The sequence below is a fragment of the Bidens hawaiensis genome, unplaced genomic scaffold, assembly GCF_021521415.1.
Source record: "Bidens hawaiensis isolate Kalapana, Puna unplaced genomic scaffold, B.hawaiensis_p1.1 tig00003488_1, whole genome shotgun sequence".
Classification (NCBI taxonomy): Eukaryota; Viridiplantae; Streptophyta; class Magnoliopsida; order Asterales; family Asteraceae; genus Bidens; species Bidens hawaiensis.
Window position 1 is genome coordinate 397,501 of NW_027491195.1, and position 16,320 is coordinate 413,820.

Genomic DNA, 16,320 nt, shown 5'->3' on the forward strand with positions numbered 1-16,320 from the left:
GACGTTTCAAAATAATAGAAGAATATACATGTGCTTAGCATATGACTAGAGAAAATATATATTTTTTGTCATTACCCTTTTGGTCCCTGCTTGATACATCTCATTTATCGCTTTATGGAATAACTCATCCATTTTTATCATGTATGCTGTCTTTTGCGAGAATGATAAAAATCTCTTTCCATCTTTTATCGATCCTGGTCCATTTAATATAAAATGCTTAATTATATTATATCAACAACACCTTTCTTCTGTTTATGTATGGTTCAGAGAGGCTAGGACGAAACCTTTGTGCCACATGGACACATGTTGTATTATTTATGACCCAGTTGATGATATTGAAAGGTATGCATACAACAACCTGTCGATGTTTGCTCGTATATCAAGTAGATAAACGTTGATGGTACATTTAAATGGAAACTAAAAAAATGTGAGCTTTTAAGTCGTATGGACCTCAAAGAGAAAATTTCATAGAAATATAATAAAATTTTGATAATTATTTGAAATTTGAACTTTGAATTTGTATTCAAGACTAATTTGTTCTTTTTTGGTTTTGTATGTTTTTTATGATTCTAAACTAGTAAAATGTTAGAAACAAAGAATTAGAGGAAAAAATGTTATTTAGTTTATTTCGAATTATTCGGTAAATTTCAAATTATTCAGATTTTTTCAAATCCAATCCGAATTGATTTCGGATTTAATAGGAATATCCTTAATTCGGATCGAATCTGCTGGAATGCCCAAGTCAACCTCTTGAGCCAGTATGGACCTAGTTAGCATAGTTTATCATTTAGACGTTAAAAAAAACTATTTTTTGAACCAATAAAAATGGAATAGAATCAAAAAACCATTTTTATTCATCACGTGCTGTTTTTCCTTTTCCAGTTACACACGCTGATATAATCAATTAATAACTATAAATACGATACAATGCAAATTTAAATTTGAGGTCAAAAATTAAGCTGGCTTCCAATTCTCACAATGCTCATTTTCTTTCTATTCCTCATACCAATCTACTACTTCACCTTGTTCAGCAAGTTCACCGGTTCCAAAAACCGACCGCCACTTCCTCCTGGCCCGACACCCATGCCATACATCGGCAGCATAATCAGCATGCTTCGAAACAAGCCCATATTTCGATGGATTCATAGGATGATGGACGAAATGAACACTAAGATCCTATGCGTTCGCCTAGGAAAAGTTCATGTCATAGCTGTTAGTGATCCGGATATCGCTCTTGAGTTTTTGAAAGATGCGAATTGGATCTTCTCGTCAAGGCCTGATTCCATGTCAAGCTATCTGACAAGTGGTGGTTACTTGGACACCGTTCTTGCTCCAATGGGTGATCATTGGAAGAAGATGAGGAAGATCATATCCAGGGAGATTCTTTCCGGGGCTAGGCATAAATGGCTTCTGAATAAACGAACTGAAGAAGATGAAAATACACTGAGGTCTTTATGTACATATTAAATAGGGTTGGACCATTTTAATGGGCAAAAAGACCAAAACAAACTTTAATTAACTTACTAATTTGGGCAGAAGATTTTCATTTTCATTCTCATTTAGAAAAAAACAAAAAAACAAAACACATAATGAATTTTAGTTTAACTCTTTATCTTGGTTTGATTGCTAATTTCCGCATCCAAACGTCCACTTATTTTAGGTACATCAATAATCAATGCAAGACCAATCATGGGGTCACTGGGGGCGTCGTGAATGTTAGGATTATTGCGCAACAATACACCACCAACATGGTAAGGAAGCTCTTGTTGGGGAGAAGGTATTTTGGTGAAGGGAGAGAAGATGGAGGACATGGGAAGGAAGAAATTGAACACGCCGATTCACTTTGGACAATTCTTGTTTATCTTAACGCATTTTGTGTGACGGATTACTTCCCGTGGTTGAGATGGATAACTGATTTTGATGGGAATGAGAAGACCATAAGGAATGCTATTCTTATGGCAAGAAAGTATCAAGATCCGCTGATTGATGAAAGGATTCGGCAATGGAAAGACGGTGTTAGGACCCAACAAGACGACTTGCTTGATGTTTTGATCACCCTTAAAAACACTCCACTAAGCGCAGATGAAATAAAAGCCCAAATCCTTGTAAGATTAAGAAGAACTTTTATATTTTGGCTTGGAAGATATCAACTTTGTATTGTGTAATTGATTAGTCTTGGTGTAATACAGGATATGATGCTAGCAGGTTTCGATAATGTTTCAAATAATATCGAATGGGCAATGGCGTAAATGATAAACAAGCCAAGGATATTCGAAAAAGCTGTCCATGAGCTAGATTTTGTTGTCGGAAAGGATAGATTAGTTCAAGAATCCGATCTACCTAGCCTCAATTATATTAAATCCTGTGTGAAGGAGGCATTCAGGTTACACCCTGTTGCGGCTTTCAACGTCCCACATGTTACAACCGCAGACTCTAATGTTGCAGGATACTTCATACCTAAGGGTAGTCATGTAATAGTGAGTCGACTCGGGCTAGGAAGGAATCCTGAGGTCTGGGATGAGCCACTGACTTTCAATCCAGACCGTCACATGAACGGTGATAAAGAAGTGGTGTTATCCGACCACAACCTCCGCATGTTTTCGTTTGGCACTGGCCGGCGTGGGTGCCCGGCAGTGTCATTGGGCTCAACCATGACCACAATGCTTCTAGCCAGGCTTGTACAAGGGTTCACCTGGGAGTTGCCACCTAACGAACCACATGTTGATCTTAAGGAGAATCTGCATGATTTAGCAAAGGCTAAGCCGTTGTTAGCCATGGGGAAGCCTCGCCTGCCTCACCATCTTTATCCTACTGGGTAAAAAAAACAAAAAGTGTACGTTTATAGCATGAATGTGATGTCTCAAAATAAAACGTGGATCATATACCTTTGGGAATGTTTATATGTATTAGAAATAGTTTTATGTTAGTTTTGTTAAGTTTCTAAATAGTCTGTGTTTAGTATAACACTAGTAACACATAACCTGCTCTTTCTCGTTTCTCGTATCTCGTTTCTTTGGGCATAAAACTTTTTGGTTTTTAAAACACCATAGAGGAAACCGAAAAACTTTTTGGTTTTGATGTTATTTTTTTTTAAATCATGTAATGTCAAACTTGCACTACCGAACTTGCGCATTACGACCTTTTTTTGGGGGGGCGGGGGGAGGGACAATCCGCGAATATTTTCATATAATCAAACGAAACTTAGCAAATTTATAAGGAAAAAAGACTTGATAAAAACATTAACTTATAGCCCTATTTATAGATCTACTTAACTTCCTCTACAAGACAGTTACAAACTCTCTCTCCAAGGTAAAACCTTTTCTGAACCTATTACAATTCAATTAACTAAAGTAAATATAACAAAATAAACCCTTAACTTTATTGATATTCAAGAACCTTCAATTACCTCCTCTTGAATTTGTACCGTCAATGTCTTGAATCCCCAATAGCACTTTCACCTCTTCAATTTTAATCATTGGTTTGTCTTTACCCTTTTCATTTTAGTTGTTTGCAACAAACCTATTTAGCGGTTCTTCATGTTCATACGTTCAAACCATCCTCGTCGATCTCGGATACAAATTCATTATCTGCGTTCTTCTTTCTCTCTTTTCTTCTGAACCTTTCATTCGGTTTTGCCTTTTCATCAACAATGCTTGAATGTTGACTTTCACACAAGGTCTAAATCTGCAGACTCGTTAGCTGCATCATTCCTTTCATTCAGTACCATATCATTTCTTTCATCATCGTGATCAGTAGTATATTTCTTTCTTCGTTTTTACTCACTTGTCTTAATAGATTTCTCATTTTTAAGGTTATTGAGACAGAAAGCATACCTGAAGATTCTCCATCTTCTCTTCTTCTTTCGAAGTAATTTTTTTTTTTACTTTATTCAATATTTCTTTTTCTTCACTTTCCAAAATAACTTGCAAAGTTTCTTCTTGAATAACCACATCCGGATCCAACCTTTCTTTCTCATCCATTCATTCTTCCTCAGCGGACACTTGAGCTGCGTTTTCATCTTATACATTTCATGCATAATCAACTCCAAGAAATAGAATCTTCAAGGCACGCCATACGTACTTAGCATTCATGAGTATGTTAACTTGTACCAAGATGTCTTCCATAGTGTTTGGCATATTTACCCCAATGTTGTGTGCAACATCCTTTTATCTACAGCTATGCTGACTATAGGTTTAATAATTTCCCAAAAACCATAATCTTTTAGAAATCCCTCCATCTTGGTCGACCAACTTTGTAGTTTGATTTCGTTAATACTGGAAGTCCCCCAATTATCATCATGTCTTTCCTATCTTTACTTTCTTGTTTATTCTTTCAGCTGGAATTGATTCCCAATCCCCCTACCAATCTCTTAGGGTATGTTTGGTTGAAGGTAATGGAATGAAGGGGAAATGGAATGGAAGAGTGAATAGAATAGACAAGGAGCCAAATCACTATCTTCGGTGATCGGAGTGGTGTGACGCCACACATTATATCCATGCTTAAGGTAGAAAAGCTTATGCAGCGAGGTTGTTGGGCGTATCTGGCGTATGCTATAAACGTGAAAGCCGATGTTGCTACTGTCGGGGATGTTCCCATTGTTCGGGATTACCCAGATGTATGGATCATTACCATTTTTTTGCCTTATTTGGTTAACCAATGGGAATGAAATGAATTATTACTTTATGTATTTTTGTATCCGAAAAAATTATATGAATGCAATATAAATAACAAAAACGCTCCTATCTCAAAATAATTAAAAATAAAAAACTAACCGCAATGGCGACGGTGGTGTAGCTATGGCGACGAAAATGGAGTCAATGGCGACGGTGGTGGTGGGGGTGGTAGTGGCCAAGCCGTGGTAGCATTGGTAGTGGCGGCGACGGTGGTGGTGGTTAGGAAACGACAGTGGCGGTGGCGATGATGGTCAGGCGGCGGCGGTGGTTACGACGACGATGGTGGCGGCGGCGGAGGTTGCGCTGGTGGTATGGTGGTGGTGGTGGTGGAGGCGGTAGTGGTGCCAACGGTGGCGGTCAAGTGTTGGTGGTGGCGATGGTAGTGGTTGTTGTTGTTGTTAGGTAGTGGTCGTGTTGAGAAAGTAAGGTGAAGAAGGAATGGATAAAAAAAAAGGAGAGGAGGGGGAGAAGAGGCTTTAATGAAATGAGATTCCATATATAATAAATGATTCATTATATTAAGCAACCAAACATCATTTTTTTCATTCCCACATAATAAATAACCAAAAGACTATGAACGTTTTTCTACACCATGGATTCAAAAATTTAACCTATTGTTGCTTCGAATAATTGGAGGTTGAGCCTTGAGGTGCTTGTTTCTTATTTTCTTTTGACACCTTTGACTTTTGATCAATTATATAAAACAATATATATTTGGAGGCTCAAAGCAATATAATTGCTTTTGTAATCCTGAACACAAAAACAAGGTGTAGAGTGGAGACATTCAACTTCACGCATAAGACAAAAATTACTAATTGCGAATTATCCATTTTTTCTCTTTAACCAATTACTCGAAGCGCAATAGGTTAAATTTTTGAATCCATGGTGTAGAAAAACGTTTATAGTGTTTTGGTTATTCATTAGAGATTTTGGTTGCGGGATCAGGAATTAATTCTAACAGAAAGAATAAATAATAAAAGAAAGTAAAGATAGGCTAAAGACTTAATACAAATATAAACCTGGACCTCCTGTTTATAGATCTATTTAACTTACTCTTCAAAACAATTACTAAATTTTTTTACTCCAATGCACAATCTTTCCTGAATCTATTGCAATTCAATTAACTAAAATAAACATAACAAATAAACCCTTAACCTTATTAATATTCAAGATTAACCTTCGCAAATAAAAGATAAGACCAAAAAATACAGTGTACTCGGTTCATTGGTTAGGTTGATATGTGACTTAATTATATGAAGAATATAAAAATAAATGACAAAAACGAATGAAAAATAAATCACAACCAAATAAAAAAAATCAAAAGGAAAAAAAAGGCAAAATGATTGAATTGAAAATGGATGCCCCTACATTATGACTCGTTATGATATCATGCATATTATGAAATGAATTTATCACACATTATGAATTTGTATAGTAAGTCAGTGACAGCAGTTGGTAGCTATTCTACCAAGATTACATATGAATGAATTCCGGACCTAATTATGAGAGAAGATGCAGAAGCAAAAGTTCTAGTGAATTCTCATCATGTTGGTCACCGACGCAGAGGTATGTAGAGAAAAAATGTGGAAGTGGGAGCATGGGCAAGAGGAGAAATCAGTTTAAGGCTTGGAAAGATTTGGTATGCTGGAAATTTGAGACATGACACATTAGGGATCACTACCGAACAGTGATGGATCTAGAAAATTTTTTTAAAGGGGTCGAAATTTCCATACTCCATTAACTATACTACTAAAAAAATTTCGGCTCGGTTCAGCCGATGTTCAAAATTTTTTTCAACCCAGTTTAAATGATTCGATAGGGATATATAAAAAATATTTTAATAAAACAAAATATCATATAACAAAAAAAAGTATGTTAAATATAATATAAGCAATTAAATATTATTTTTTTTGACCATATATTTTTTAACTTAACCTATTACTCTATAACTTAACCTATTACTCGTTCTTCTTCCACGATTCCTTGATAAAACAACTAAAAAGTCAAATCTTCACTTTTCCCCTTTTACTTTCTTAAATTTCATGGCCTATTATCTTTTTAGGGTCAGAAATTCACCACCATATACATATCCAATAAATTTTTTGATTCGAATAAGGTCGAAGCACAATAGAAAATAAGAACAAATTGCTCTATAGAAAAAGAAAATAGATTAAAAAGAATTATTATTAATTAATACTAAATAAAACAATAAATAGCATAAAAATAAATCATATAATATAGGAAAACGTAAAGTTTCAATCTAATTAATTAATATAGAAAATAAATAACTAATTAATAAAATAAAGTGATAACGCTGACATTACTTTACACTAGACCTTCCTTTTGTATAGTCTAATATTAATTCCCACTTTTAAATATTTTGCATCTTCTTCTTCTTCATTAAACCTACATTTACCTCCGGCATCATCCACGTACAGACACCGATAAATTTCCGGCAAGTTTAAGTTCAATATTTTCTTTTCATCTTACATTCTCAATAGTTTCACAGGGGTCAGTATCAAAATCAAAAAGTTTACAGGGGTCGGTAATACATATAACATTAAAAATTTCTTTTTCACAGAGGTCAGCCAACCCCTACCCATATGAGTAGGTGCGCCACTGCTGCCGAAAGATAAGAAGAAAATGATTTTTATCGTGCAACAATATGCACTGACGATGCTTTGATTTATTGGGAGGAGAGTAGTGTGGAGAAACTGGGTTATATATTCTAGCGCTTCATTTTAAGCCACTCAGTACAATAAAATGATAAATAATATGAAGTTTAGGTATTTTGGTATGGTAAGGCTGGGAATGATGATGTTCTTTAGGTTATGGTTATTGGTGACATTTATTTGAAAACTTCAGCTCATTCACGGACTTTGAGAGATGTTAAGGTTATTTCAGGTTTGAAAAGGTTGTTAATTTCTATTAGGCAGTAGATGATCAAGGGCAAGAGGCTAAGTCAGAGAATGGACAGCGGAATGTGATTAAAGTTACTCTTGTCATGGCAAAAAAAAAAAATAAAAAAGAAAGAAGGGTCGGTGAGATCGTGAGTTTAGTTTCTCATTGGAGAGCTTATCTCGGTTCCAAAAAAAATTCAAAAAAACAAAGCAAAAAACAAAGTCCATATCCCCAAAAAAAATTCAAAAAAACAAATGTTCATGATAGTGGAAACTCTGACAGCCAGTTAAAGCTTCGGCTAGATTTCTTAGATGACAATGGGTTAAAAGAACCAATGTTCTATTTAATAGACTTTCAAGAGAGGTACATGGTATTTATGGAGAGCGTTTGTTATAAGGAAGTTTCATTATCTAATAATTCACTTAAATGAGGCGGTAGGAATAGGGAATGGATCAGGGGCAGATACACTCATTACTGATGAGTTGAAGCTCGAAAAAACTTTAATATGCCTTCAGGTTAGCTGATGAGAAGACAGATGCATGCAACCAGAAAGTTTGAGGAGATTACTAGAGATACAAGTGTTCATAGTGGGTAGCAATTTGAAAATTATCAAGCATCCAACTAAGAGATTGTTGGGTTTGTGGAAGCTTGTGCCTCGGGTTTCGGATTTGTTTGCTGAAGACATGTTTATTAGGTTTATTGAAGATTGAAGACATGGGAGGTCTTCATTGGCGGACCAAAATTTTTTTTCAACTAACTATCGATATATACTCATAGGGATCTTCGGGATTTTTAAACTATAATAATACAAAAAAGAAAAAGTTCATAGGGACGGTCGACCCTGGGTAGGTCCGTCCCAGGAGGTCATTAAGCCAACTCTTCCATTACTATTAAGACAATGTGGTCCTCTTTCTTCAAAATTTTATTATATTTCAATGAAATTTTCTCTTTGAGGTCCATACGACTTAAAAGCTCACATTTTTTTAGTTTTCATTTAAATGTACCATCAACGTTTATCTACTTGATATATGAGCAAACATCGACAGGTTGTTGTATGCATACCTTTCAGTATACTGGGTCATAGATAATACACCATGTGTCCATGTGGCACAAAGGTTTCGTCCTAGCCTCTCTGAACCATACATAAACAGAAGAAAGGTGTTGTTGATATAATATAATTAAGCATTTTATATTAAATGGACCAGGATCGATAAAAGATGGAAAGAGATTTTTATCATTCTCGCAAAAGACAGCATACATGATAAAAATGGATGAGTTATTCCATAAAGCGATAAATGAGATGTGTCAAGTAGGGACCAAAAGGGTAATGACAAAAAATATATATTTTCTCTAGTCATATGCTAAGCACGTGTATATTCTTCTATTATTTTGAAACGTCTATAACTTTTTAGTACGACATATTTTTTAAAAAATTTCATCATAATTAAAACGTTTTTTTATCTTTAATATGACTATAACTTTGTTTTATAAAATAAAAAAAAATTACGTCATTGTGTTTTTCTGTTTATCATTGTGTCTTATGCTCATATTTGTGCATCTCTATTTATCATTATATATTTATGCTTAACATTATGATTTTTTTTTCAAAAGTGATGAAATCTGAAAATTATAATAGTGAAATAACACCGTTGTATAAGTTCAATATGTAAATATAATGATAAAATAACATCCATATATAATACATAAAACACAATAATTAATGCATATTACACAACAACATAAAACGTAAAATACAATGATGAGTACATATTATTATACAGTGGTCTGAAATGTAAAATATGTTAGTGCAAGGATTTGGTTTCCGCAGCTGTTCGAATAGGATAGGGGTTGTTTAGTCTTTATATTAAAGTATAAAGGCACATTCGCTAAGGATGTTTAGCGAATGGGCCTCATTCGTTAAAGGCTAGACATATTCGTTAATGTAAGAGCTCATTCGTTACTACTGTGTAACGAATGGAGGCTCGTTCGTTAAAGTAATGCCCATTCGCTAAGGATGTTAAGCGAATGGGAGGTCATTCGCTATGGGAAGCCTCATTCGTTAGTGATGTTAACGAATGAGGAGGACTGCCTATAAATAGGCATTCCCTAGTGAATGTGCATAGAGATCTGTGCCATATTTATCCCCTATAACGTTATGCTGCCGGATTCTCTCCAGGCTTAATGTATTGATCTCCATTAACGTATTGAATGAACAAGAGTTAACGTATCGATTTGCGACTAGATTCCTGGCTCGTAAACGTTCGTATAACGTTTCTACAATTGATATCAGAGCCGGCGGTTGCTCGTGGTACGTGTTCTTCGTGTTTTTCAAGTATAATCGGATTTGGACCGAATTCATTGATTGATTGATGGAATTGATGATGAATTCGTGTTTAGAATGAAAATCTGAAGCTATGTAATGTATTCAATTGGTTAATCATGGCAAATTGAAGAATTGCCATTGATGATTAAGTTATGGTTTGATTCTGATTATATCAGATTCAGTGCTTAAATGACGAATTGGTTGTTAAATTTGAGTTCCTGATCAAAATCCGAGCATACAGATATATTCTGGTGCTGATTTGATGAAGATTTGAAGAATTTGCCATTGTTACAGCTTGAAGATATGCATTTTCCAGCGATGTAACTGATTTTTCCGACGAGATTCGTTTTTTCCGGCGTCTACAGTAACTGCCAACAACCCATTCGTTAATTTAAACTCATTCGTTACGGAGGTTTAACGAATGAGTACATTCGTTAGAATTTAACGAATGTGAACTTCATTCGTACACTGTTCATACGAATGAGGTGTTTAACGAATGAAAACTCATTCGTGTACTGTTCATACGAATGAGGGCTTAAAGTATGTGGCTATTCGTTAATGGATTAACAAATGAGACCCATTCGTTCAAGGGTAACGAATGTGCATGGATGTTTAACGTATGTGACACTATTCTAGCGAAAGAGGAGATAACGAATGAGGATTGTAAAAAATAAAAAAAATAAAAAAAAAAGTATTTTCGGAAAATTTTCTTAAACGAAATTTTTCGGGGATATTTTAAATATGCGGGATACTCTTTTAGCAAATTTTGGTGACATAATCTCGGTTACTCCCCCTCGGCCCCTCGATATACGTGAAAAGTCGGCCGGAAAATATTTCACCCAAATTTGCTAAAAGAGTATCCCGCATATTTAAAATATCCCCGAAAAATTTCGTTTAAGAAAATTTTCTGAAAATACTTTTTTTTTTATTTTATTTTTTATTTTTTACAATCCTCATTCGTTATCTCCTCTTTCGCTAGAACAGTGTCACATACGTTAAACATCCATCCACATTCGTTACCCTTGAACGAATGGGTCTCATTCGTTAATCCATTAACGAATAGCCACATACGTTAAGCCCTCATTCGTATGAACAGTACACGAATGAGTTTTCAATCGTTAAACACCTCATTCGTATGAACACTGTACGAATGAAGTTCACATTCGTTAAATTCCAACGAATGTACTCATTCGTTAAACCTCCGTAACGAATGAGTTTAAATTAACGAATGGGTTGTTGGCAGTTACTGTAGACGCCGGAAAAAACGAATCTCGCTGGAAAAATCAGTTACATCACCGGAAAACGCATATCTTCAAGCTGTAACATTGGCAAATTCTTCAAATCTTCATCAAATCAGCACCAGAATATATCCGTATGCTTGGATTTTGATCAGGAACTCAAATTTAACAACCAATTCGTCATTTAAGCACTGAATCTGATCTAATCAGAATCAAACCATAACTTAATCATCAATGGCAGATTCTTCAATTTGCCATGATTAACCAATTGAATACATTACATAGCTTCGGATTTGCATTCTAAACACGAATTCATCATCAATTCCATCAATCAATCAATGAATTCGGTCCAAATCCGATTATACTTGAAGAAAACGAAGAACACGTATCACGAGCAACCGCCGGCTCTTATACCAATTGTAGAAACGTTATACGAACGTTTACGAACAGCTGCGGACACCAAATCCGTGCACTAACGAACTCCCCCTTGTCCGTAGCTGTTCGAATAGGATAGGGGTTGTTTAGTCTTTATATTAATGTATAAAGGCACATTCGTTAAAGGCTAGACATATTCGTTAATGTAAGAGCTCATTCGTTACTACTGTGTAACGAATGGAGGCTCATTCGTTAAAGTAATGCCCATTCGCTAAGGATGTTTAGCGAATGGGAGGTCATTCGCTATGGGAAGCCTCATTCGTTAGTGATGTTAACGAATGAAAAGGACTGCCTATAAACAGGCCTTCCCAAGTGAATGTGCATAGAGATTTGTGCCATATTTATTCCTTGTCACGTTATGCTGCCGGATTCTCTCCAGACTTAACGTATCGATTTGCGACTAGATCTTGGCTCGTAAACGTTCATATAAGGTTTCTACAATTGGTATCAGAGCCGGCGGTTGCCCATGATACGTGTTCTTCAAGTATAATCGGATTTGGACCGAATTCATTTATTGATTGATGATTTTAATGTAAAAAATCCGTTTAAGTTAAGTATTACCGATCCACGGTGATCGGGTATTTTAATGTATGCAATTAAAACCTAACATGGATGTTTCAACGCTAAAGTATGATAAATAGCTAGAGACGAGGGGGAGTTTGTTGATACACGTTTTGTACGTCTCAGTCTTTATCAGGGCATTAATGTATTTAGTATAAAGTATAGGGGTCTTAATGTAAATATGGCTAAAAGAGCCATTCGCTCTAATGTAATGTTACATTCGTTACCATGTAACGAATGTAACACATTCGTCAAATTGTAAGCTCATTCGTTAACCCAGTTTAACGAATGATATAACGAATGAGGGCTATTCGTTATAGGTTAAAATATTAACGAATGAAGAGTTCATTCGTATGGTTTAATGTAATGAATGACACATTCGTTAACTGTTAAGTTAACGAATGTGATCATCCCCTATATATAGTCTGTAAATTATTCATTAATGTAAGTTTTCAAGTTTCCAGTTCAGTAATCATTTTCTCTCTCGTTACTCTGTCAAATTGCCATCTCCATAACGTATTACCGTTTAATCGTATATCAATCAACATGTGTATCGTTGTTATCAAGATCTAGATCCGTATTCCAGGTTATTTCAAGTTGAAAGAACCACGAGAATAGTATGGTTATGATCGCCATTACCTGTTGAAGCCAGAGAGATCAATCAATGAGGCTAATATGCAAGTAATGAATTCTGATGAAATTTTGGTTGAGTTTCGTTAGAGAAGACAATGTAATAGGAATTAGGCGAATGAACCGTCATTCGTCTAACCTAGGGATTATATCCAATAATTTCACACGAATCGAGACCATTTTCAAAATTTGAACTAACGAATGGTCTCATTCGTTAACTTTTGAATCTCATTCGTTAAAAGACTATGAACGTTTTTCTACACCATGGATTCAAAAATTTAACCTATTGTTGCTTCGAATAATTGGAGGTTGAGCCTTGAGGTGCTTGTTTCTTATTTTCTTTTGACACCTTTGACTTTTGATCAATTATATAAAACAATATATATTTGGAGGCTCAAAGCAATATGATTGCTTTTGTAATCCTGAACACAAAAACAAGGTGTAGAGTGGAGACATTCAACTTCACGCATAAGACAAAAATTACTAATTGCGAATTATCCATTTTTTCTCTTTAACCAATTACTCGAAGCGCAATAGGTTAAATTTTTGAATCCATGGTGTAGAAAAACGTTTATAGTGTTTTGGTTATTCATTAGAGATTTTGGTTGCGGGATCAGGAATTAATTCTAACAGAAAGAATAAATAATAAAAGAAAGTAAAAATAGGCTAAAGACTTAATACAAATATAAACCTGGACCTCCTGTTTATAGATCTATTTAACTTACTCTTCAAAACAATTACTAAATTTTTTTACTCCAATTCATTAATGTAAGTTTTCAAGTTTCCAGTTCAGTAATCATTTTCTCTCTCGTTACTCTGTCAAATTGCCATCTCCATAACGTATTACCGTTTAATCGTATATCAATCAACATGTGTATCGTTGTTATCAAGATCTAGATCCGTATTCCAGGTTATTTCAAGTTGAAAGAACCACGAGAATAGTATGGTTATGATCGCCATTACCTGTTGAAGCCAAAGAGATCAATCAATGAGGCTAATATGCAAGTAATGAATTCTGATGAAATTTTGGTAGAGTTTCGTTAGAGAAGATAATGTAATAGGAATTAGGCGAATGAACCGTCATTCGTCTAACCTAGGGATTATATCCAATAATTTCACACGAATCGAGATCATTCGTTCAAAATTTGAACTAACGAATGGCCTCATTCGTTAACTTTTGAATCTCATTCGTTAAAAATTTTAACGAATCTTCTCTCATTCGTTAAATTATTAACGAATAACTAAGTCATTCGTTAATCTTTAACGAATAATACATTAACCATTCTTATTCGTTAAGTGTTTAAACGAATGTATTCCATTCGTTACGCCCAACGGAAGCGAATGTCTTTATAACGAATGAGAAACTCATTCGTTATGTATAAATAACGAATGGTATTACATTCGTTAAACTTTTTAACGAATCACCGTGTTCCTTAGCGAATGAGACAAAATTCTCATTTTAAGGAATTAAATAATCAATTAAATCCATATTAGGTTTTAATTGCATACATTAAAATACCCGATCACCGTGGATCGGTAATACTTAACTTAAACGAATTTTTTACATTAAAATCATTAATTGTTACCAATTGAAAATAAGACAAAGATGTTTCAACGCTAAAGTATGATAAAGAGCTAGAGACGAGGGGGAGTTTGTTGATACACGTTTTGTACGTCTCAGTCTTTATCAGGGCATTAATGTATTTAGTATAAAGTATAGGGGTCTTAATGTAAATATGGCTAAAAGAGCCATTCGCTCTAATGTAATGTTACATTCGTTACCATGTAACGAATGTAACACATTCGTCAAATTGTAAGCTCATTCGTTAACCCAGTTTAACGAATGATATAACGAATGAGGGCTATTCGTTATAGGTTAAAATATTAACGAATGAAGAGTTCATTCGTATGGTTTAATGTAACGAATGACACATTCGTTAACTGTTAAGTTAACGAATGTGATCATCCCCTATATATAGTCTGTAAATTATTCATTAATGTAAGTTTTCAAGTTTCCAGTTCAGTAATCATTTTCTCTCTCGTTACTCTGTCAAATTGCCATCTCCATGACGTATTACCGTTTAATCGTATATCAATCAACATGTGTATCGTTGTTATCAAGATCTAGATCCGTATTCCAGGTTATTTCAAGTTGAAAGAACCACGAGAATAGTATGGTTATGATCGCCATTACCTGTTGAAGCCAGAGAGATCAATCAATGAGGCTAATATGCAAGTAATGAATTCTGATGAAATTTTGGTTGAGTTTCGTTAGAGAAGACAATGTAATAGGAATTAGGCGAATGAACCGTCATTCGTCTAACCTAGGGATTATATCCAATAATTTCACACGAATCGAGATCATTCGTTCAAAATTTGAACTAACGAATGGTCTCATTCGTTAACTTTTGAATCTCATTCGTTAAAAGACTATGAACGTTTTTCTACACCATGGATTCAAAAATTTAACCTATTGTTGCTTCGAATAATTGGAGGTTGAGCCTTGAGGTGCTTGTTTCTTATTTTCTTTTGACACCTTTGACTTTTGATCAATTATATAAAACAATATATATTTGGAGGCTCAAAGCAATATGATTGCTTTTGTAATCCTGAACACAAAAACAAGGTGTAGAGTGGAGACATTCAACTTCACGCATAAGACAAAAATTACTAATTGCGAATTATCCATTTTTTCTCTTTAACCAATTACTCGAAGCGCAATAGGTTAAATTTTTGAATCCATGGTGTAGAAAAACGTTTATAGTGTTTTGGTTATTCATTAGAGATTTTGGTTGCGGGATCAGGAATTAATTCTAACAGAAAGAATAAATAATAAAAGAAAGTAAAAATAGGCTAAAGACTTAATACAAATATAAACGTGGACCTCCTGTTTATAGATCTATTTAACTTACTCTTCAAAACAATTACTAAATTTTTTTACTCCAATTCATTAATGTAAGTTTTCAAGTTTCCAGTTCAGTAATCATTTTCTCTCTCGTTACTCTGTCAAATTGCCATCTCCATAACGTATTACCGTTTAATCGTATATCAATCAACATGTGTATCGTTGTTATCAAGATCTAGATTCGTATTCCAGGTTATTTCAAGTTGAAAGAACTACGAGAATAGTATGGTTATGATCGCCATTACCTGTTGAAGCCAGAGAGATCAATCAATGAGGCTAATAGCAAGTAATGAATTCTGATGAAATTTTGGTAGAGTTTCGTTAGAGAAGATAATGTAATAGGAATTAGGCGAATGAACCGTCATTCGTCTAACCTAGGGATTATATCCAATAATTTCACACGAATCGAGATCATTCGTTCAAAATTTGAACTAACGAATGGCCTCATTCGTTAACTTTTGAATCTCATTCGTTAAAAATTTTAACGAATCTTCTCTCATTCGTTAAATTGTTAACGAATAACTAAGTCATTCGTTAATCTTTAACGAATAATACATTAACCATTCTTATTCGTTAAGTGTTTAAACGAATGTATTCCATTCGTTACGCCCAACGGAAGCGAATGTCTTTATAACGAATGAGAAACTCATTCGT

The 16,320-nt window shown here is 34.6% G+C and overlaps 1 pseudogene across 1 annotated transcript; it reads left to right on the plus strand.

The window, feature by feature from the left end:
* The first annotated feature begins 978 nt into the window (after positions 1-978).
* Positions 979-2,819, plus strand: LOC143623475 (valine N-monooxygenase 2-like; annotated as a pseudogene). The gene is made up of 3 exons (XR_013151905.1): positions 979-1,448; positions 1,661-2,105; positions 2,190-2,819. The product of XR_013151905.1 is annotated as a valine N-monooxygenase 2-like (transcript).
* The last annotated feature ends 13,501 nt before the right edge of the window (positions 2,820-16,320 follow it).